Source organism: Schistocerca piceifrons, chromosome 6 (genome assembly GCF_021461385.2).
Source record: "Schistocerca piceifrons isolate TAMUIC-IGC-003096 chromosome 6, iqSchPice1.1, whole genome shotgun sequence".
Lineage (NCBI taxonomy): Eukaryota > Metazoa > Arthropoda > Insecta > Orthoptera > Acrididae > Schistocerca > Schistocerca piceifrons.
Genome location: NC_060143.1, coordinates 377671652 through 377697084, shown reverse-complemented (window position 1 = coordinate 377697084; position 25433 = coordinate 377671652).

The window sequence follows — 25433 nt, the reverse complement described above, 5'->3', positions numbered from 1 at the left end:
ACCCCTTCCTTCCGCCGCCTTGATTTCTATCTCACCATCTATGGCCGTCCTATCACCCTCACTCCCACCCTTAAGTACCTTGGCGTCACCCTCGACCGTCGCCTCTCCTGGACTCCTCATCTCCGGACAATCCAAGCCAAGGCACACTCCCGCCTCCGTCTCCTGAAGCTCCTTTCCGGCCGTACGTGGGGTCTGGACCCCTCCACCATCCTCCACACCTATAAATCCCTCATCTGCCCTATCCTTTGTTACGCCCATCTGGCCTGGATCTCCGCCCCCCCCTACCTTTTATAAATCCCTCCAAATCCTTGAATGCCATGCTCTCTGCCTCGCCTATCGCATCTGTCTCCCCTCCCCCATGCGGATCCTTGAATGATCTCCTCCCCTTCCCCCACCTCCTCCTTTTCCTTGAAAGGATACGGATCCTGTACACCTCCCGCAAACTCAATCCTCCTCATCCACTTGTCTCACCCATCCTCTCCCACCCCCGACCGCTACCGCACCTGTATTCCCACGTCCCACCCGGTCTCCATCTCTCCACCCTCCTTACCCTCTCCCAAGGTGGCTTCCACCAGCTCCCCCTCCCTGATGATGTCCTCCTCCCCTCCATCTACCCCTCCTATCAACTTTGATCCTTCCGCCCCCCATCCCCACTTCCTGTGTCCTTTCCTTTAGGCACCCTCTCTCCCTTCCTTTTCCTTTTCCCCTGTCCCCTCCCTCCGCCCCTCTTCCCCCGGGCTTCCCCTCCCCCTTCCTCCCTTCCCCCTGTCTCCCCTGCCCATGGCATCTGCTCTCCCCACTCCCTCCCTCCCCCACTCCCCCTCTCTTGGCAGGTCCCCGGACTTGTACACAGTTACTGAACATTCGCGCGCTGGAGATCATCGCCTCGTGTTCTGTGTGTGCCGTCGTTTTGTGCTTAAGTGGTTCAGTGTTATTCGTTTTGTGCACCTACATTCACGTGTGACAATTCTCGTTTCTGTCTGTGTCCAAGTGTTTGAACAATTTTATCTTGGACTCTACGCCCGTGAGCGGCACTTTGTATTTTAAAAAGTGTTTGTCTCCGTTTATATGTCCACCATGTTTTTTCTCTAAATGTCTTCATTTGTATATCTGTGTTTCTCTGCGGCCAAAGAGCGGCGTCGTATGCTGCTGCAGGCCTGCCTGTACTACAGGTTTCAAAATAACAATAAAGAAAAAAAAACCTAGTCCAGCAAGTCTGGTACTCGCTCTGGATTTCGTTCTCTCTCGGCGGTACTGCGTTCTGGTCGTTGCTCGTTGTTGACATTTGCCTGGCTCTGGTTCCGAGTGGATTTACGTTTGGTGTTTGGTGTTGTGGTTTCCACAAGCCTCCGTTGTTTATCGCTTCCTTGTTGTGTCGCTCATAGTCGGTCGTGGTCGGTTGTTGTCAGTTGTCGTTGGTCTGTCGTCCGACTCGTCCTGTGTTTACCCGGTGGTGCGTGCTCCACCGCCGGCGGCTTCCCCGCCTGGCGGCTCCGATCCGCAGCCCAAGGCGTTCCCGCTGTTGGTTGTGGTTACCACAGGAATGTGGCCGCTGGGTCCACTTGTCAGCACAGAGCAGAGCATTGTCTGAAAACATAGTTACGTTTATTGCATAGAAGCTGAAAGGTGAAATTCTGCCAGTATCGGAGTCGAAATTAAAATTATCAGTATTTACCTCTCAATGAGTCTCCCCTATTTTCTGGTTTTTGTAAAACAACAATTCTGTATCACATACGATACTCGAACTTCTTGTTTAACTTATTTCTCTGAATACTGCAGCTTCGCTTATTAGCATTCTCAGTACTAAAAGTCTTCTTTAACGATAATGAATTAATGTTTTCATATCTTTGCCTTCTTCTGAGTGAAATTATCCTTCTACTTCGTAATATCGTGGAACTTTTATTATTAATATGTAAATACATACATGATGAGTCAGGAGGAAAGGTAGATGGTAAGGGGGGCGATATTAGTAGTGATTCTGAGCAAAAAAAGTCACGTGGACATATGTCTTCTTAACAGTTTCTGAGGAAACTGATGAAAACAGTGGGTAGCAGCGCAAATGCAGGTGATAGTGAATGGAACATTGTAATGTAATGTTTTCTTTAAATGTGTGCATTTCCTCAAAAAAAGATGTTCTGAAAGTCCAGCGTCAACTGCAGTAATTTTGCGACTCTTGTAGACAGCTGGTGTGTTACTGAGCTTATTCGTACTGCCCGTTACTTTGAGGACAGCACGTAAAATACGAACGAGAAGTGCCTGCTTTTGTATATTTCGCTGTTAAGCCAATCCTGCAAACAGTAATCTAATGGAGTATGAACGGATGACCTCAGTGGCCAAAAAATGATTTCAGTGGCCAAAAAATGATTTCAGGACACCCGATCCAACGCCCAGGATACGTTCCAGTGAGGTACTGTGAAATGCGCATTGAAGTGGTCAGTAAAGACAATACTTCGTAACCTAACGTCGCTATGGTTTATTCGCATGTGAGTGCTGGTGAAGGACGTGCCACTGACGCCCCTGATTTTCAAACAGCTTTATGTCAGATACGGTTAAGAAAAGGGCACATGTTCATTTGAAGTGTTTTGTTCAGAATAACCAGAACTATCACCTATCAAGGCACGAAGATTTTGTTCAGAATCACCAATACTATCACCTATCAAGGGATGTGCTTCTGCTCTTGACTCACCCTGTATATCTATTTTGAGCAGTGGCTAAGCATGTACTAAACTGAAAGTTTTACATACGAAATATATATCTTTGTTAGTATTGTTTTCTTACATCTTTATTGAAGCACATCATGATGTAGCATTCTGAGGTTCTCCTTTACTTTCCATACGGCGTTGGTAGTTGCGTGCATCACCTACTCCGACTTGGGGATTTCTGCTGTCTAATTCTATCTGCGACACGCCGCCCGAAGAGTAGCTAAAACAAATATTTTAAAAAAATATTTAAACACATATAGCATATCATCCACATACAGGGTGGTCGGAAATTACCGGTACAAACTTCTAGGACTTGTGGAGGGGAGTGAGTACATAATACTTTGAATAGGAAACCAAGCGCGGAAACGTACCGTTTCTATTCTACGATGGTTTCAATTCAGATGTGTAATTCACCCACTTCTGCTTCAGTAACTGAATTAGGCGTGGCGCAGTACACTTATTAGGCAACAATTCGAAAGGAGACATAACGAAACATCCATTTACCACTTAAGCGCAATTGTTTCTAATAACACATAAATATTACGTGTTTATATTATTCTAAAACAAAAACGAACGCAGTATACTGTACGTACAGAACAGTACTGATGTTTTACAACAGCGGCTCTATGTTGCGACCATGAACGTTGTTATAGACATTGTACCTACGAAGCATGTTCTGGTACACACTCTCCATCCCAGCTGGTGTCTCTTCAATTTCTAGTGCAGCGATCAGAACACGTGCCAGAAGATCTTCCTCTGTGCCTATAGGAGTCTCACAGCAAGGCATACTTTAAGCGACATCAAGTGACCGTCTGACGTAGTACACATCATCCTGTCTACCCTATTGCATACCAAGACAAACAACTCTGAGACTTTTCTCTTTTGCTCAGCAGATGAGGACGCGTTGCAAATATGAATTGCAACCATCGTAGAACGGAAACGGCACGTTTCCGGACATGGGTGCCTATTCAAAATATTATGTACTCACTCCCTCTATAAATCCTAGAAGTTTGTAACGGGGATTTCCGAACATCCTATATAACTAACAACTTTATAATAAATTTACTATAAATTTGTTGTACACATATTTACTCATTTACAGACGACGATGGTGCAGAAAATTTCGCACCTATAATATTTATGAAAAAATTCCAGAATTTCATTCAGGCGAATTCTGTGCCCTCAGAGTGCTTATCAAATAACAGTTGGCTACAATAAATCGTCATGCGTGGAGCAAAAAATGCTCTTAAACCGTATGACTGATATATTCAGTCTCCTTAAGTTATTATTATACGAACCACATGTCAATGTGCAAGCCCATCAGCTCTGAATGCCAAAACAAATGACTTAATCGGAGCCTAGGGGTGCTTTACGCTTTCTTTCTCAGTCTCTAAAACGTTCTTCTCCTTCCAGGCCAGTTAGCCAAGGTGCCATTCCTTCCGCCAGAAACTGTCCTTTACTACCAAAGAAGGCAGTGCTAACTGGTCAGTCAAGAATCCTCATTTCCCCCATTAAGTCATCATCCCATCCTTGGTACTTGCGGTAACTTCGGAGCTGGTTCAAATGGCTCTGAACACTATGGGACTTAACATCTGCTGTCATCAGTCCCCTAGAACCTAGAACTACTTAAACCTAACTAACCTAAGGACATCACACACATCCATGCCCGAGGCAGGATTCGAACTTGCGGCCGTAGCGGTCACGCGGTTCCAGACTGTAGCGCCTAGAAACGCATGGCCACCCCGGCCGGCCACTTCGGAGCTGAACGTGTGAGAGCTGCACAGCGTCTTTCCTCTGTCGTCTCTTATTTATTTAGTTTATCGCGCCTCATCCTTAGCGACAGGCAGGTCAGACCGTTGGCGTGCACCGCTACCCGTGCGAATGGCACGCCCCTCCGTGCCAGGTCGCACCCTCGCTTCGCTACCTGCTGTTACGAGTATCGGAGCCAGTGGTTCGTATTGCTGACGAGCACCTCTCGCTTCCTCTGTGTAAAGTCGTCGGCACACGGACCGTGCATCCGAACGTTGAGCGTGCCGAGTTTCTGACGTCATAGCGTGGAATAGCATGTTCGGGAGTCTTTCCGAAAGTGCAGAGCAATATCTAGCATAGATATTCTGGGCGTGCGTCTGAGCGTTGACCAATCATATGGCACAACGCCACCTACGCCACATGCACGCCATCTCCCTTCAGAATCGAGCTGTGAGGCGCCATATTGGCATTTAGTTCAAGCCCTTACGTATATATGGCCTTTCTGAGTACCATCAAATTGAGAATCACTCGAAAACCCGTTTTTAACTGCGTGATTCGTTGCAATAAAATAATGAGAGACGTCATATTCTTGGCAAAATTATTGTAATTTGCGTATTATGAGGGTTTGTCATTTGAAGGTAGTGACACACTGACGATCCACCAAACACACTGTGTTCGTGGTACAGTTTGTTATAATTAAATTTCAGTTAGTAACATAGCTACGATTAAAACATTTAGCAAATGGTAAAATCTTACAATTGGCCACAAATGAATTGTTGTTAGTTTAGCGTGAGCCGGCACGGTAGCTCAGCGTGTTCGGTCAGAGGGATGCTCGCCCTCTGTAATAAAAAACTTAGTAAAGGAATCAACGGTCAACGATCAACTTGAACGGATGTCTTGTGACGTCCGCCCAGACCAAACGCAACGAACAATACCGAACAAAATGAAAAAAAAAAGCGTAGTGAGTGCCGTTGTTGATTTCTGAACAGTTTCGTGATATGATGATGGTTCGCGTCTCGCGAAGTCTAAATATTTTTTTCCTAACATTCGCGTATATAATAGATTCTGATGCTTTATTATTAGTTTAATGTAAGTATATACTACACTATTTGATGTTATGTAAATATAAGTTCACCTTTTCTTGAGGAGCGAGTTTGTTAGATTGGCTTAATCTACAGGACAGCTTACGCTACTTGTATAAAGATATTTTGTTCCTTTTTCTTTTCAGTTCGTAATTTACATGTTGTAAAGATTCTGCTACTGGTCAGGAACAGTGATCAAGTAAGAATGACCTTAGGGTTTTACTATAACGTGGGAAAGGTAAACTAGTGTTTATCTTATGTGGAGAACTATTGCAAATTTGTGTCGCACTGTTTGCAATGGAACTTTTATAAGGCTGTGTCCTTATTGATTGGACATGGTACTTTCCTTTTTGTCTTAAAACTTGTACATCAATATTGAAGTTTTTATTTGTGTATATTACATACAGAACAAAGTAACTAGGATATGAACAATGGAAGAAATTTGCGTTTTTATAGAGCTAACGGAATTTTACGCCCGCCTGTTGTGTAAACAGTATGATTTACGACCTAGTAACATCCCACAATTGCCGCTGGAGTGCGTTGCGATCGTGTATACCGTGTTGGGGCCCACGAAGGGTATGCACAAGTCGCATCGTTCCTGAGCGTTCAAGAGCACGTTGAACTTGGCACGCTCAACGTTAACGTTCGACAGCACGGTCCGTGTGCCGACGGCTTAAGCCTCTGCACACCTTCCCCTTTCAACAGATTAAAACCTCCGATGCATTGAATGTGCCTTATTTTATTACTTCATAGTATTCCTTCATCATACAATACAGACGGAAGAATTTTATTATGTTAGACACATCCATTTTACGGTTATTTTTGTCATGTAAATACGAAAATTTCAGTTTATTGCAAGAATGTCTACTCTGTTATGAAATAAAAATATTCCACCTATTCATACTAGGCATAATCAGAAATCTTCTCGATAAAGAAAATAATTTATTTATACATATTGTGTTAAATGGAAACTGATGTTTCCGCCGCTGGCGGTCTCGAGCAAACAATCATAGTACAGGGATGAAACATAAGTTTATTGAACATGTGTGTTGCTTGACGCTTTCCCGACGGACATGTTGTATATATGGTTCTTGGCGAGACGTCGGATGTCATAGTGAAAACTCCACAATATTTCGTCAGCGCAACTGGCCGACATATTCAGGTGCGACGAACACACTGCTAAGGCAGGACTAAAGCCCCCTATTTATGCCAGTCTTAGGCAGGAAGTGCGCGTACGTGGAGGCGCCAAATTCGATGGCCAATAGCGACGATATCAACCGATCCCTACGAGAAGATCCTGATATTGTGATTTTACTTGCGGATAAGGGAAATGCGACTGTTATCCTTTCCACGTCAATGTATCTGAGCAAGATGCACCAGTTTCTGGACGACTCTGCGTATTGCACACTAAATAAGGACCCCACAGCCAAAATTCGGCGAAAAAATTTGGAGCTCCTCAAAAACAGCACGATCTCCGATGTGGTTGCTGAGAGACTACGTACACAGGCGCCCGTACCTCCCAGGCTATACGATTGCCAAAAATTCACAAGGATAATGTGCCACTGCGGTCTATTGTGAGTAATATCGGGGCACCAACGTATAATCTCGCGAAACATTTGGCAGGGCACCTGAGCCCTTTAGTAGGAAAGTGTGAGCATCATATCCGTAACTCACAAGACTTTATTCGTCGGATCAAGAACTTACGACTCGCACCATCACATATACTCGTGAGTTTTGACGTAGTCTCACTTTTTACTCGAGTACCATTGCAGGAATCGTTGTTACTCATTAGCGAGAAGCTGGATGGGGAACTTTTAGACTTATTCCAACATGTGCTCACCTTGACGTACTTTTTATTTAATGGACAGACTGACGGCGTCGCAATGGGTAGTCCCCTGTCACCCATTGTGGCTAATCTTTTCATGGAAGACTTCGAGAAGAGAGCACTCCAGACGTCGGATTTGAAACCTACGTGATTTGTGGACGACACCTTTGTTATCTGGCCTCACGGCATTGCATCGCTGGATGTTTTTCTTGAGCATCTTAACTCGCTTCATCCCAACATCAAGTTCACGATGGAGATGGAGAAAAACGGCGAACTTCCATTCCTGGACGTGTTGGTACGGAGAAAAGAAGATGGCACATTAGGTCACGCAGTGTACCGTAAACCAACGCACACGGACTTATAGGCCACCAGCTGTCACCATCCTTCGCAACGAAGTGGCGTACTGAGGACGTTGGTCCACAGAGCACGAGGCATATCAGACAGCTTATCCAATGAGCTACTCCATCTGCGTACCACTTTCCAACAAAATGGATAATCCGAACGGGAGATTCGCCGTGCCTTACAACCGAAGCGGGCTACCCAACGTGAGGAAGTGGAAGAAGGCGAAGAACAAAGGCGAATGGTCATCTTGCCATACATCGGCGGTGTTTCTTCAAAAATAGGGAGATTATTGAAGAGGCATAAAGTTAAATGTGTCTTTCGTCCACCGGCAAAATTCAGAGCTCTTTTGGGCTCATCTAAGGACTGCCTTGGCCTAAGAAGACCCGGTGTTTACGAGATTCCTTATAGCTGCGGCATGTCGTACATCGGACAAACTTGTCGCACTGTAGAAGAGAGATGCACTGAACATCGACGCTACACTCGTCTGGAGCAACCAGAAAAGTCTGCAGTGGCCGAGCATTGTCTCAGTACAGGCCATTCTATGAATTATCAACATACAAAAATTCTCGCATCGACGAGTTCGTACTGGGACAGTGTTATTAAGGAAGCAGTGGAAATACGTAGCTCGACGAATCTTGTAAACAGAGACACGGGCTTTCAGCTTAGTACAGCTTGGGACCCAGCACTGGCCATATTGAAGTCGCTTAGAGCAGAGAGGAGTACTATTGGCCATAAGACGGATGACGATTCGCCACCAACATAAATATTCTGTTGACAACGGGAGGATAATCAAGGCGCCTACGTGGACGCGCATTTTTGCTTGAGGCTTCCGACAGAGGTCGCTGGGGCGGCCGATGGCAGCGCAGAGCAGCGGCGGCAGCCTCCGCGCGTGCGCCGAAGTCTTTGGTTCTTCATCCTGTACGTGGCGTGGCTGTCCTTCCAGCTATCGGTTGATATCTTCGCTATTGGCAATCGAATTTGGCACCTCCACGCATGCGCACTTCCTGCCTAAGACTGGCATAAATAGGGGGCTCTGGTCCTGCCTTAGCAGTGTGTTCGTCGCACCTGAAGATGTCGGCCAGTTGCGCTGACGAAATATTGTGGAGTTTTCACTATGACATCCGACGTCTCGCCCGAGACCCATATATACATTATTGAACATAAAAAATGGTTCAAATGGCTCTGAGCACTATGGGACTTAACATCTATGGTCATCAGTCCCATAGAACTTAGAACTACTTAAACCTAACTAACCTAAGGACATCGCACACATCCATGCCCGAGGCAGGATTCGAACCTGCGACCGTAGCAGTCGCGCGGCTCCGGACTGAGCGTCTAGAACCGCTAGACCACCGCGGCCGGCTATTGAATATAGTTTCCACAAAAATATTCTCCACAAAGAAACGAAAGAAAGGACGGTTCTTCAACAAGTGAAACAAATGGATGGTAATCTTTCCAGAGAACCAAAATAAATGTTTCGGTAATAACGGTGTCACTTTCGTTTGTAGAATCAAAAAGTCAATGATATAAGTTTCGTGATAATTGAAATAGTCACCCGCGCTTCAGCGAGCACTATCGTAAAGTTTAAAGAGTTTTACGTTAAGAACGGTTAATTAAATTTGCGTAGTCACACGCTCCTTAATGGACGGAATCTGAAGTCCTAATAACGTTAGGTTTATCTGGAAAGAATATCTTTGTCACTTCACTTTTAAAACCAAAGTCAAATGCAAGCTTCACTCAAGAAGAATAAGTACTTACAAAATATTGTACGTGTACTGCCTGAAGTACTGAGAGCCAACAGTAATGAAATAACTAAGTTTAACAAGGTTAGAAACTTCGCGTCTGACACCATCTTGTTGACTATATGAACAACAGCGCAATTATACCAAGTCGAGAACGTCGCTGATGAGGAGGTAGTGTGCTGTCCAGAAGTCGACGGTCCAGTCTTTGGCGCGGCTTAGTGGAAATCTTCAGGATGCTGATTGCAATGGGACTGTTGTCCGGAGCTCTTGCGCTGACCTAAATAGATGCCTCCCGGACGGATACGTGCGGGCCTATTTTTGGCACGTGACATGGAGGATGCATGAAGAGGTGCTGTCTGCCAGCGACTCCTACAGTCTCCGTGTACGCCACATGCTGACCTGATAGAGTGCTGATAAGGTCCACTGCTGGTCTGGCCGAGAAGTTCTGGGGGCTGCGAAGTTCCATGTCGTATGCACTCTAGGGGCTGCGCTCGCTGCAACCCGCACGGCGAAGAAGTTGTGCGTGGTGGCATTGGCGCCTGACGTCTAAGGCGCCATGGAAGAAACCTACAGATGAACCGATGGATACATGAACAGAATAGAAAAATGAAAGTAAGTGATAAATCACAACTGTATAATCATAAGTCAAATGAAAACGAGATAGATGGAAAGAAGTAAGTAAGTTATCTATTATTTCAAATGCAACCGGCGTAACTGTTAATAGACTTTTCCCACTGTGAGACAAGACAGTAATTGCCTTCATGGAAAAATATTTGCGGTTGCCTACGGAAAAATGATTGTACCCAGGCGCCCACCTCTTCGTCTGAAGCAAATCGACGGTCACGAATGTCTCTCCTCAAAGTTCCAAAAAAATGGAAATCACACGGAGAGGCATCGGGACTACATGAAAAATGTGTAAAAGCTTCCCAGCGAAACGTCTGCAGCGTAATCGAAACAACCTTGGCAACATGTGGGTGGGCATTATCATGCAACATAATGATACTATCCGTCAGACATCTGCTCACTGGCTTTCTGGAACACGGCGCCACAGTTGACGCACAGCGGTACGTCGACACTTAGCAAAAGTTGAAGTGCGCCATGTCCAAACGCCCAGGAATGTTCACGCACTGTTACGTGATAATGTCCGCCCATATGTTACCTGGGTTGTTCCGATTACGTTTCATACATTTCGCTGAGAAGCCCTTACCCATCCTCCATACCGTCCCGTACTCTCCCCGTATTACTTCCATACCTTTGGAGCAATGGAGAAAGAAATTTGTGGCTGTAGATTTGCTTTGGACCAAGAGATGCAGGCTAGGTACAAAAATTATTCCGTAGGCAGTCGCAAACATTCTTCCATGAAGACATTGACCATCTTGACTCATAGTGGTTACTTACTTTTTTCTATCTGTCCCATTTAAATCTGACTGTCCCTTACAGATAATTTAAGTATACGGCCAGGAAAAACAAAAACTTTTCTTACAAAATATGTATAAATAATTTGATTTATATTATAGGACACTGATGATGACTAATATGAATAAGGGAAACATATTTGGTTAGAAAAAAAATATTCATTAGCAAAAGAGGGCATTTCTCTTATCTGCATGATAATGATAACTGAAGTTTAGTGATCTCCCAGGTTTTATCAGAGTGATAGACTAATAGTGTGGTTGTGGGCGTTCTGCCGAGCTGCTGCTGTTTCCGTTGTAAGCACAATGTTTCGACGACAGCTTGGTCGGTCATCGAAACATTGCGCATGAAATGGAAACAGCAACTTGTCAGACAGTCGAAAGCACATCATTAATGAAGTAGTAGCTATGTAAGAATGTATGCAAATATTAACAGTGTCCTAGAGTTATCGTTTTTTTGTGATTTTTTCTTCGTTTATGGATGCTAGCGTATCTCGAATATGAGGGAAACACGTAACAATCAGAAATATACATAAAACGTTGTTAGAAAGGTGGGAAAGACGGTAGATGGGAAGAAGGTAGGTTTAATATCAAACACTTTGCGATAGTATTTATTTTCCCTTAAGAATAACATTTAGGAAATTCACATTTAACTATCACTGACTTTCAATCGTTGTTATCAAATTTTAAATCATTATTCATCATCTCTTTCAAGTATCTGTCATAACATTTCGACAGCAAATAATCTCTAAATTGGTTAATATTGTTACCTGTATTAACCAAAATGAGAAATGAGCTAAAGGTCATTTTTCACAATGTAATGTACACAAGTATAAAATACAATGATAAAACACTCTCTGTCCGCTAACACTGTACACTCATTCCTCTGTCCTGCGAACAGTAGGTTCAATAAATTCCATCGGGTACTGAGATTCTGGAAAGGGGATAATTTGCTAACTGTGTTAAATCAACTCTCGTGTCAGACGTGTCAACATTCTAAAATGATTTTCAGTCTGATATTTTGACGTAATGGCCATCTACAGAGCCCACACGCATATACATGAAAATCTCATCTCGACATCGGTGAAATTTCATATTCATATCATGACCCCATGTGTGTGTGTGTGTGTGTGTGTGTGTGTGTGTGTGTGTGTGTGTGTATGTGTGCGCGCGTATGATGAAAGAGTGATATATTATGTGAGAGAGGAAAACGAGAGAGAAACGGGAGGGGGATGAGAAAGTGAGAGCGACCATAACAGGCAAGCAGAAAGAGAGAGAGGAACAAATCGCTACCCTGTAGGTGTAAAATTCAAATTTAATTTCAGAGGGGGAAAATATGTCCGTGAAATGTACGCTCCGTATGTTAATTGCTGCTACAGGATAAACATAATAAAGAATTGTATTCTACGAGTCGTTCTTCCGCTCCATTTATACCTGGTCAACATGCTACAAAAATTAAAGTAAAATATTTTTTCATTTTAATTGAACTGTAAACCATTAACACGTGTGCTTCCAAGTCAAAAAGAAATTCTAGGCTACGTGAATTTTTCGTATAATTATCACTCGTCTTTTTATTCAGAATATATCTACTGTTTCAATATTGCTATGTATTAGCTCGTATAGATTTCATTTTGAAACATGTAGCAGTGAGGAATGTAGCAAAATCTTTAACTTTCCTTGGGACAGCGGCTTTGCAATCACTTTCAGAGACTGAAGCCGTTGAAAACTTTCTGCTTGTCTTCAAAAATATAGTTGATGAGTTTCTTTTTCTCGCATTTTTTCATCTGAAAAAAAAAAGGTTAGCTCTGATTTCTATCGTTTCAAGGCATGATCGCCTAGACCACTCAAACTTGGTAGAGAATTCGTGAACAGCTGAAATATTTGAATGAACGTGCACAAAAGAGAGAGGTAAAACTTAAGTGAACATATCGTTTGATGAAACAAGCACTACAGAAAATGAAGAAATGAGCTATGTAAAATGTCTTCGCACTAGGACTACTTTCCAGAATACAAGGGACTATCAAAAAGTTTCCGTTCGAAGACCTTACAGTCCAGGATCGGTATGCCAGTCAGGCCGAATGCCGTGAGTACTGACGCAATCATCTCACTGACGCACCAACCTGAAGAAACCCGTTTGGTAAAACACCATGTCCTACTGTATGAAGAAGTCCGTAACTGCTTGATGCACATCCTCGTCCGAGTGCAATCATCGACCCTCCGTGGTCTTTTTTCAAGAACCGAGGCGTGATCATCGTATAGGGAAAGATCGTGACTATATATCTCTTGCTTAAGTTGTTGTTGTCCATAATGGATGAGGCAAGACTCCCAGATCGACTGTAGTCAATAGTATAGGGGCAGGTTGGGTGCACAGGGGGAAAAATTAAGACCACACTTTTGTCAACTCAGAGAAAATAACCGAGAAGAGGTGGCACGCAGCGGTGGATAACTCAGTACTGTGGAACTACAAAATACATCGATAAAATTGTAATAGTAGGTTCCATTTACAATTAAAAAATTAAACTAGAAGTTGTAAATCGTATTTCACAGCATGGATTTCAAATAATGAAATTCATTATCGTTATTTTTAAATTTCTTCATTCCCTTGTACATCTGTTTAATATTTCCATTTTTAGATAATTGAAAATCCCAAATTTGCGATACCTATTTCGTAAAATAATTTTAAAGTCATTATTGAGCTTTCTCCAAATTTTTATCCATACCTCGTACTCAAATATTCACACCCAGTAATGTTATACAGAAGATTTACTTGTAGCTCACTATTTTTTTCAAACAAAGTAGAATTGCTTACATTATTGAGCTTCTTCAGTAGTGCATCCATTTACAGTGAAGAGCCAAAGAAACTGGTACACCTGCCTAATATTGTGTAGGTCCACCGCGAGCACTCAGAAATGCCGCAACATGACTTGGCATGAACTCGATTAATGTCTGAAATAGTGCTGGAGGGAATTGACTCCTTGAATCCTGCCGGGATGTCCATAAATACGTAAGAGTACGAGGTGGTGCAGATCTCTTCGGAACAGCACGTTGCAAGGCATCACAGATATGCTCAATAACGTTCATGTCTCGGGAGTTTCGAGGATAGTGGAAGTGCTTAAACTCAGAAGCGTGCTCCTGGACCTATTCTGTAGCAATTCTGTACGTGTCGGGCATCGCATTGTTCCGCTGGAAATGCCCAAGTCCGTCGGAGTGCACAATGGACATGAATGGACGCAGGCGATCAGATAGGATGCTTATGTACACGTCACCTGTATCAGGGGTCCCATATCACTCCAACCACACACGCCCATCACCATTACAGAGCCTCCACTAGCTGACATTCAAGGTCCATGGATTCATGAAGATTTCTCCATACCCGTACAAGTCCATCCACTCAATAAAATTTGAAACGAGTCTCTTCCGATCAGGCAGCATGTTTCCACTCATCAACAGTCCAATATTGGTATTGAAGTGCCCAGGCGAAGCGTAAGGCTTTGTGTCGTGCAGTCATCAAGGGTATACGAGTGGGCCTTCGGCTCTGAAAGCCCATATCGATGTTTCGTTGAATGGTTCGCACTCTGACACTTGTTGATGGCCCAGCATTGAAATCTGCAGCAATTTGCGGAAAGGTTGCACTTGTGTGACGTTGAACGATTCTCTTCAGACGTCGTCGGTCCCGTTCTTGCAAGATCTTTTTCCGGCCGCAGCGATGTCGGAGATTTGATGTTTTAATGATTCCTGGTATTCACGGTATACTCGTGAAACGGTCGTATGGGAAAATCCCCACTTCATCGCTACCTCGGAGATGCTGTGTCCCATCGCTCATTCACCGGCTATAACACCACGTTCAAACTGAATTAAATCTTGATTGCAGCAGCAGTGACCGACCTAACAATCGCGCCAGACACTCACTGTCTTACATAGGCGCTGCCGACCGCAGCGCTGTATTCTGCATGTTTGCATATTTGAATACGCATGCCTATACCAGTTTCTTCGGCGCTTCAGTGCACACAGAATAAATTTTCAGTAAGATAAAAAAATGTTTGCTATAAATGGACAACAACATAAAAATGGACTTTTCATAGCAATAGTAGATTTTTTAAAAAAGACAAAATAATTTATATGACAAGGAAAAAATATTTGCAATGTACAGTGTTTAAAGAGGAATTATTCTCTGAAAGTCTGGTGAAAAAAATAGTTCAAAGTCAAACCTTTTATCTTCATTACAATGCACATTTTTCTCAAAATAGTAACTTTTAGATCCTATCAGTGTCCACTTTTTAATCCAGTTGTTTCCTAATTCACCAGTCCATTCACCCACCACACAACCTGTTTCCATAGCATTTTTATCATCATCAGTATGCACTATAGAATCAGTATCAAAATATATAACTGACTTTGTAGCTTATATAAGGTATCATACAGCCTAAGTCTTGCATTTGATGTAGTGAATGCTGCTATAAAAATATTTATAGATATGTTGTATTCCACATAATAATATTTGAATTTGTATCTAATCTGAACCATATTCTCATTAATAAAGTAGGTAACTATATTGTCTAATCAATTATCCAATAGTATCTCATGAAATTGTTGTAGATTCATAACTGGTTTTACTCATATTTTGTCGTTGTCCAAAGTTTCATGATAATGAATTTAGACATATCATTAGCAATAGTCCATTTTACTGGATTTTCCATTGTATTATTATTATAATCTCTTCCTCAGGGGACACCACCTTAACGTAGCACTGTCCGTGCGGGCGAGGAGGTTTGCGTGCTCCGGATCCGGAGGGCTATGCCGGCGGTAGTGTAGCTACCAGCAGGGTCACCCATGCCGGACAGGCCAAAGGGGAGGAGCCAGACGAAGTGTGTCCCACAACGATCTATCGCTCCCCTTTCCTATCCCAAACCTGTCCTCACCATTTCCTTTTCCTGTCATTCCCTGGTATATGTACAAAAGGGCAGAAAGACCTATATAGGCGTGGAGAAGCCAATCTTTCTACAGGAGAAAACCCCGAATGAAAAATCCTGGTCCTCCAGGTTGGGGGTTGGCGACAGGCTACCAACCCATCCTGGAAAAAATAATCACCGGTACTAGCATCACAGAAGAGCCTCGGATAGGACTGATCTCTGTAAAACGACCTAAGCAAGAACAAGGACTACGGAAGGAAGTACAACTAGGGACCTGGAATGTCAGAAGCCTATACCAACCTGGGGCAGCAAAATGTGTAGTAAGGGAGGCAGATAAGTATCAAATTGATCTATTGGCCCTGCAAGAAACAAGGTGGACAGAAACCGGAGCTACAGGAATGGAAAACTATGTCATATTCCATGGAGCCTCAGAAACAAACCACTCACTAGGAACTGGTTTTGCAGTGAAGAAATCACTGTGTACCACTCTCATAGATTTTAAATCAATCAACCCCAGAATCTCACTCCTAACCATAGACACAGGAAAACACAAACTCACATATATAAATTGTCATGTCCCAACCAAAGAAAGTGATGACATCAAAAAAGATATTTTCCACGAGGAATTAGAAACGGTTTTAGACAATGTACCAAGTGAACATTACAAAATTATCCTTGGAAATTTTAATGCGAAAATAGTGAAAGAAGCAGCCTTCATGGGGATCATCGGAAAGCACAGTTTACATGATGTGAGCAGTGATAACGACACTAGGCTGGTTAGCTTTGCGATTGCAAAAGGCTTGTTTATAAGTAGTACTGATTTCGACAGGAAGAGAATATATAAAGGAACCTGGGTGTCTCTAGATGGGAAAACAGTGAACCAAATTGACCACCTAATTGTAGAGAAGAGAATAAAGAAGTGGATACAAAATGTTAGAGTGGCAAGAGGTGCGGAATGTGGATCTGACCACTTCCTTGTCAGAGGAAGGATGAAAACAATATGGAGAGCCAGGAAGCACAAAAGAATGCAAAGAGTCACTCGATATGACCATGAGAGTCTGACTGAAGATAATATAAGAAGAACTTTCAAGATAGCACTAACAAACCGTTTTGAGGCTTTGAATGAAGAGGAAGGAGATACTGTGGTAGATCAGAACTGGAAGGCGATTGCAGAGACCATTAAAGAAACAGCCCAAGAAGTAATCCAAAAGCGAACTAGGGGAAAAAGAGTGTGGTTCAATGAGGAGTGTGAGGGAGCTATCAGGGAGAGACAACGGGCCAAACTACTGTGGATACAAAGCAATATGCAAGAAGAAGAAAAATCGAAGTTTGAAGAAACACGACGGCAGACCCAAGCCACATTGAGGAAAGCAAAGAGAAAATATGTTAAACGTATCATGGAGGAAGCTGAACAAGACTTTCATGGAAATAGGTATAAAGAACTTTATAGAAAAGTGAAAAGTTTTAAAGGAGGGACATACCATCAACAAAGATTTATAAAAGATGCCAATGGAAGAATGTTAACAGAAGATCAAAAAATTGGAAGAAGATGGATGGAATACTTCAGAGAATTACTTAACTCTGATGAACCAACCGAACTACTTGAGTTTGATGAACCAGTAACACTAGACCCAGAATATCCTCCACCTACCATTGAAGAGATAAGGAACCAGATTAAAAACCTTAAGAATGGTAAAAGTCCAGGTGAGGACGGTATTCCTGCTGGACTTCTCAAGGCTGGAGACGAAATCCTCTGTTTCAAAATCCACAAGCTAATCGAGCAAATTTGGGTAAAACATGAAATACCAGAGGAATGGAACGTAGCTGTGATATGCCCCATATATAAAAAGAAAGACAAATCCATATGTGACAACTACAGGGGCATAGCGCTACTCAACACCTGTTATAAGATCTTCTCCAACTGCCTATTAGAACGAATAAAACCTATAGCAACAGATATAATTAGAGAATACCAAGGAGGTTTCCAGGCAGGGCGATCAACCACGGACCAGATTTTTGTCCTAAAACAGGTCTGTGAAAAAATGTACGAATTCGGACGAGAGATACGTCTCCTGTTTGTAGACTTCAAGAAGGCTTACGACAGTATACATAGAGCTAGCCTGATTAGAACTATGACAGAGTTTGGTATACCAAAGAAGTTGGTCAAACTGGTAGAGGTATGCCTAAATGACACAAAACTTAAGGTTAAGGTAGGCAATCAAATGACAGAAAGCTTCCAAGTTGTAACAGGATTACGCCAAGGAGATGGGCTATCACCTGTCCTCTTCAACCTGGCACTTGAGAAGGTAATGCGGGATTTCAACAAAGAAAACATCAAGGGCATTCAAATTGGTAATGAACACATTACATATCTGGCCTATGCAGACGACATTGCACTATTAGCATGCACACAAGAAGATCTGAAGAGAAGTATCCAGACCTTGGAGTTATTGGCAGCTAGGATCGGTCTGCAAATTAGCTCTGAAAAGACAGAGTATATGACCATAGGAAGAAAGATCCAGAACTCTAAACACCGGGTATAAACATTGTGAAAGAGTTCAAATACCTTGGATATTTTTTTACAGAAGTAACATCAACTGAAGCAGAGATAAAAGCACGACTGCAGGCGGGAAACAGATACTATCACTCTCTAGACCCTATATTAAAATGTAGAAGTGTCTCGCAACAACTAAAGCTACGGTTGTATAAGACATTAATAATGCCAGTAGTACTTTATGGTTCTCAAACATGGAGCACTCGAAAACAAGACCTTAAGCGACTGCTAACATTTGAAAGGAAAGTCCTCAGGAAAATATTTGGACCAGTCAGAGATCAGACTACTGGAGAATGGAGAAGACGCCATAAAACTGAATTAGAAGAGCTGTACAAGGAGCCTAACAACTTGGGAGTGATGGAGAAGCAAAAGACTGCAATGGGCTGGACATGTTGTTAGAATGGAGGCAACAAGATGGCCCAAAATCACAATGGACTGGATCCCGTCAGGCAGCAGACCAGTGGGAAGACCTAGGAAGAGGTGGATCGATGGAGTGAGAGAAGACCTGTTGCAGCTGGGAGTCACGGAAAACTGGAGACAGATAGCAGAAGACAGAGACGGATGGAGAGCTCTAACTGTGGTGGCGCGCGGTCCTCTGGGCCTGATCGCGTGAAGAAGAAGATTATTATAATCTAATTTAATTCCCATTTTTTCTTTCACAGATTTTATACACAACTCTTTGGTTTAAAAATAATGTGTACTGTTTTTTAATTTTACTTTTATGAGACTGAAATACCTGGGCTAGCAGGACAGGGAGGATGAGATTATATTTGTGGAAAGATCCAAAATAAGTTACCGTCTCTTGCACTCAACATAAGACTTAATTTCTTAAAACAGACAACCACACAAGCAAGAATAAAAAAACTCAAGGTTTTTAACGAAAGACCTCCTTGAGTTTAATTTAGATCGGCTGAAGGCCACATCGAAAATCCACAGCACGAGGCCTAAGCAAGGAACTGAGGTACAGGAGTTCTTCTGGAGGTTTCACTTCCTTAGAAAAAAAATTACCTTCAATATAAATAGGCTGAAGGCATTAGCGTAATTTTTTCCCATAGATCTCGGTTGAAGGTCTCAAAAGCCGAGACAAAGATTTTCAATGTCTAATCTAAATAGTCTGAAAACTCGGCTGAAGGCCGCATATCAACAAAACAATTTAACAGCTTAAGGCCTAGGAAGAAGAGCTTTCAATCTGAAGAGGCTGAAGGCTTTATCATAAAATATTTCAATATTATGAGTTAAGGTCAAGACAAGTGTTTTTAATTTTTAATTTAAGAGAGATTAAAACTCAGCTGAAGGCTACACACCATGCAGGAAACAATTTTATGGCTTAAGGCCTATAGGGAAGAGGTTCTAAATTCCAACTAAATTAGGCTAAAGGCTTTATCCTAAAATGCTTCACATAACTCTCAGCTGAAGGCCACATTATCAACAAAACAATTTTATGGCTTAAGGCGTAAGAACAAGGAATTTTCAATTTTAATTTTGAAAGGCTGGTACTCGGCTGAAGGGCACATACCAAACAAAAACTTTTTTTCTTTTTTTTTTACTGCTTAAGGCCTAAGAAGAAAAGCCTTGCAATCTTAATAAGCTAAAACTCAGCTGGATGCCACACAGAATGATTAAGACTAAAAGGAAATCACTGTATAAAACACAAGGAGCGGCGCTCTGAAGGTTCCAAGGGTCGGCTTGTAAAAGTAAGACTAATGTGCATTCAGGTAAGACAGGCAGCCAGAGCAACAACCTCTTAATTGGAAGGCAACACAACCTAGGGACGGTTCATGACCGACCGACATTCTGACTGATTTGCAACGGTCAGATCCGACTGCACAGATAATGGAAAATATTGGCCGATGAAGAGTAAACCAAGATACCAATAACTTCAAACTCGGCCTCACCAAGGTCAAGACATCAAACTCCACTCAAGACAAGTTTAAGAGAATACCGAAAACACAAGTCACAACTGTCAAGTGACCAGAGCAGGCTGCAGATTCTAGGCAACAAAATACACGACTTGTTGCGACACGCATCAATGGCTGAGGAAACAAAAATCCACAAATAAGGAACAAATCGTAACAGTCGAGTTTTAAGAACAGGTAACTAATTACTCAGCTTAGGATCCTGCGAAAAGTCGCTCACACAGCTAGTGTCTCCAAATGCAACAGTGCATGCCCACTGCCACAAGCCCCGGCCTGGCTCTGCGCTGTGGAGACTACGTTCCAGCGAACCAACAAGGTCCAAACACATCCAAACTCGGAAAATGGTGTTTGTCCTGAGGATCCAAGAAGTCGTCTACTGAGACGATCGGCCGAGCAACCGACCAACGGCGGCCCACTTTCGCTGACAGCGGTCCCAGCGAATACTAACACCATACGGACCTGACTATTGCTGGCTGCCAACTCTTCCCCAACTGATACAGGTGTCAGTGCTGAGCAGACCACATGTCGCCATCTGACGACCAACCGAACGACCGACCAATGGCCTTCCATCTGCATTGACCATGGTTCCGGCACGTGCTTGCACTGTGTGGACCTGTCTGCTACTGACTACCAACTCGTCCAATCGCCGAGCACGACGAACACGACTCAGTCCACAACCCAAAAGCGACTGAGACTCAGAGCCAACTGACTAACATGCGACTGTCTGCCTTTTGACTGACTCTGCCGACTCACAGCACTGACTTGCTCCACCGACTCCATCCACTGACTTCACTTTCCTGTCAGAGCAGAACCTGGAAATACTCACGGTCGCTCCACAGATAGCAACACGAACCTACTATCGATAACGCTGGTGCTACCACTCATGGACAGCGAAGGTGAGCAAGATAGTGGCGCCAGAAGACATTAACAGAAAATTTAAAAAAAAATATTCTTGCCATTTCAGAATTAGAGGAAGGACAGGTCACAATCGTGAGCCATGCACAGCTCAGAGACATTTACATAATTTTTAACCAACATGTTGCTTTTATTTCTAAACTATTGTATATCATTGACACAAAAATCTTGTATCCTTTGTCTATAACTTTATTTACTGACTCAGTTGTCCAACTTACAATAATACTTCTTTCTTTATCACTGCAATTACATTTATTTTCTCCTCTGCGCATGTGACACATAAAGAAAACAAAAGTTTTTCATTTTTACCATTGTTTATTCATACTGGCATAACCAGGTGATAGAATCCTGTAGGTGCCAATACTTTACATTTTATAAACCAATACCATTTTATATTACAATATATTGGTTTATATAGTTTTGTTGAATGTCATTCAGCATAACAATCACAATATTGTACAGTTCGGTAAGTACTACATACAGGGTGTTACAAAAAGGTACGGCCAAACTTTCAGGAAACGTTCTTCACACACAAAGAAAGAAAATATGTTATGTGGACATGTGTCCGGAAATGCTTACTTTCCATGTTAGAGCTAATTTTTTATTACTTCTCTTCAAATCACATTAATCATAGAATGGAAACACACAGCAACAGAACGTACCAGCGTCACTTCAAACACTTTGTTACAGGAAATGTTCAAAATGTCCTCCGTTAGCGAGGATACATGAATCCACCCTCCGTCGCATGGAATCCCTGATGCGCTGATGCAGCCCTGGAGAATGGCGTATTGTATCACAGCCGTCCACAATACGAGCACGAAGAGTCTTTACATTTGGTACCGGGGTTGCGTAGACAAGAGCTTTCAAATGCCGCCATAAATTAAAGTCAAGAGGGTTGAGATCAGGAGAGCGTGGAGGCCATGGAATTGGTCCGCCTCTACCAATCCATCGGTCACCGAATCTGTTGTTCAGAAGCGTACGAACACTTCGACTGAAATGTGCAGGAGCTCGATCGTGCATGAACCACATGTTGTGTCGTACTTGTAAAGGCACATGTTCTAGCAGCACAGGTAGTGTATCTCGTATGAAATCATGATAACGTGTTCCATTGAGCGTAGGTGGAAGAACATACTGACGAAACTAAAATGAGCTGTAACATGGAAATTAAGTGTTTCCGAACACATGTCCACATAACATCTTTTCTTTATTTGTGTGTGAGGAATGTTTCCTGAAAGTTTGGCCGTACCTTTTTGTAACACCCTGTATATCAATATACTTTTATTTTTGTGATGACGCCATCGGCTTTAGCTCATAGATTTGTTGTTTAGTTCAGCCACCATAAAAGCATCTCTTGGATTCAAAGTTTCGATAACTTCTGGTAACCATTTTAATTTCTTCAGTTTCTTATGTTCCACTGAATGAATCCAGTCATATTCCAAAATCTGCACATCCAGAATTTCGTATTTTTGTACTTAGTACTAATGGCTTTGACATAGGTCATCCATTGATTCATTATTTTTATTGTTAATCATTATAGTTTTAAATTATTTTTTACAACCATGGCAAAACAGCAGTAATATTGGTAAACAGTACTGTTTTCTATATCGAAACCATCTCCTTTTGCTCCAGCTATACTTACTTTACAACCATTAAGAGCATGTTGCATTTTATTATAACTGAAATTGTTTAACCAAGCTAGAGACACCTTACTACAATATTCTTTTTGTTCTTTACCAGGCAAATATTTAAATCCATGTACAGGCTTTCAAGTTGCAGAAATTGTTAGATAACAGAATGGATCTGTATTAGCTATTTCTAGGAAATGTTTCCTGAGTTCTAAACAACCTGTTCTGAATACATCTACATCAGTATTACAGTATTCATTAATATTCATTCCTCATATTGAATTCATAAAGTTCTGTAACTTTTTGACTATATCATTTGAGAAATATTTGTTTATCTTTTGATATCATAGTTTCAATACAATAATATTTGACATTAGGAATAGTTCCTACATTATCTTCATTTTCTTGGCTATTGAACAGATATGGGAAGTAACCTTTTTTCAGTTCTTTCAAATTAGACGTTTTTGGGAAGCTACTAAATGGACTTTTTCCAAAATTACTGCTATCTATAATTTTCAGACTTAAATGCTTTATCATTAATAACATCAGCTTAGTTCTTGAGTAAACAGTTAATGGTTTTACTGTATTTTCAACACAATACTTAAGAGAGAATTGTTGATCATAACCTTTAGTATAATGAGCTGTAAATGTACAGTTCTGATGCTTACCAGACATGATCTACATACATAATTCATCATTCGTCTTAAATTTATTAGCAGTGTCAGCATTAAAATTGTTAACTATTATTAGATTTGGAATACATATTCTAGTTTCCTTTTGAGCTTCATAATCAAACCAGATGTATATTTCCATGTAGGTACAAGGAATTATCATAGGTATCTGTCTTCACAACATGCAAACTCTTAACCTGTAACTGTTTTATTGCATTTGAAGCATTCAAATACATAATAATCTTTGTATTGTCCATCAATGGTACAACTATTTTAATATATTTTAGGCAATCTATGAATATAATTTCCTCCCCAATCTTTCTTTTTCGTTTTTTATATTGCGTGCAACACTGATGAGTTTTAATTTCTACTTCAAGATGGCAGGTTCTACATCTTGCAAATCCACACTTATGTTCATCAGGTCTCAAACAAATGTACTTACATTCTGCACATTTATAAATGGTCTCACAAACTTCTTAGTGATAGTTTAAGCATTCTTCATTATGATTATATGTATTGCAGTTTTTACAATACATATAATTTCCCAAAGTACTGTGTTTTTCTGTTTTGCATCTATGCTATTTCTTGTTGGTATGTGTCTTGCTACAGTTATGACAAAAATTAATGCTCCTAAGGAAGCCGGCATACTGTTAAACACATCAAATGGTTTTGATTTTTACATAGTTGTATGTTTATTGCTATTTTTAAGAGTATGATACATAAGCGAATTGAAATTATCACCACATACAACATCTGTTGGATATCTAGTACTTGATCTAGAGTAGATCCTTCTTCACTATATTCTCCTAATTGGTCATATAATATCCTGGTTAACTCTCTTTGTATTCTGTATTTATCTCCTCTAATTTCCTTTAATTTCATCTATAGTTTGATCTCTGCACAAAATATTATTTGTGTAGTACGTTAATGCTACTATTATAACTCTAGGATAACACAGATTATCACCTTTATTGATTTTTACAACATACCCTTTAGTCTATTTGTCATCAGCTAAAGTTATTATTTTAATACTTCTTATGCCTGTAGAAATTCTAACACCTGGATATTAAATATGGTGTCTCCTATGTCAACAGACTTATCAGGTGATAGTATACTTCTCATTTTATTGCACAAAATGTGAACAGATTCTTGAGTATTATCTGATGATTTATGTCTTGTAGAAATTGAATAAAACATTTTTGGGTTTCTGATTGTTATATTCAATCTATCCCCTTTTCTGAGGTTAGTTCTCTTTTTAGCTACTTCTATCATAGAATGGAGTGCTTTCATTACATAACCTGTTTTTCTTTAATAGTATCGAGTTTATTAACATTAATATTGTTAATGAAACTTTTGTACTCAACAGACCACTCTTCAAATTTTTCATTAAATCTTGACCTTATTTCTTTACTTTCAATTTATTATTTTATCGATGGTTTGTCCTCTTCTAATTGCTTAAATAGTTTGCTACTGAATGAAAATATTTGATCTAGTCTCACTATTTTCTCTTTTCTTGGTGGTCGAGTTTTTTGAAAAAATATCACCATCAAATGTGTAAAAACAACGTATATTGGGTAGACATTTTGGTCTTGATATAATTTTTTGGAATAAGTCATTTTGAAAAAGAAACTCCTGCAACATAATTGCAAAAACTAATGGAAATTTCTTTAATTATCTGTAATTATTAATAATATGGTTTTTAGCTAAATCTCTAAGATCAACTACTTTAATGGTATTGAGGTTATTTGAAATGGGGATGGGTAATTATGTGAGATACTAAAATTAATCACATCTGCCTTACTTAGTTTACTATATTCCCTTAAATTATTTCTCCTACAAACATCATGAAGTCAAGTGGCTGTGAACTGTCTTAATGGACCTTTCATTTAATAGGTAAAATGTTTAATGTCTTTGTGAAAAACGAAAATTTAAGGAGACTAGGCCCTTGATAATTGTATATGTTTAGCTGACAGTAAATGATTTTTGAC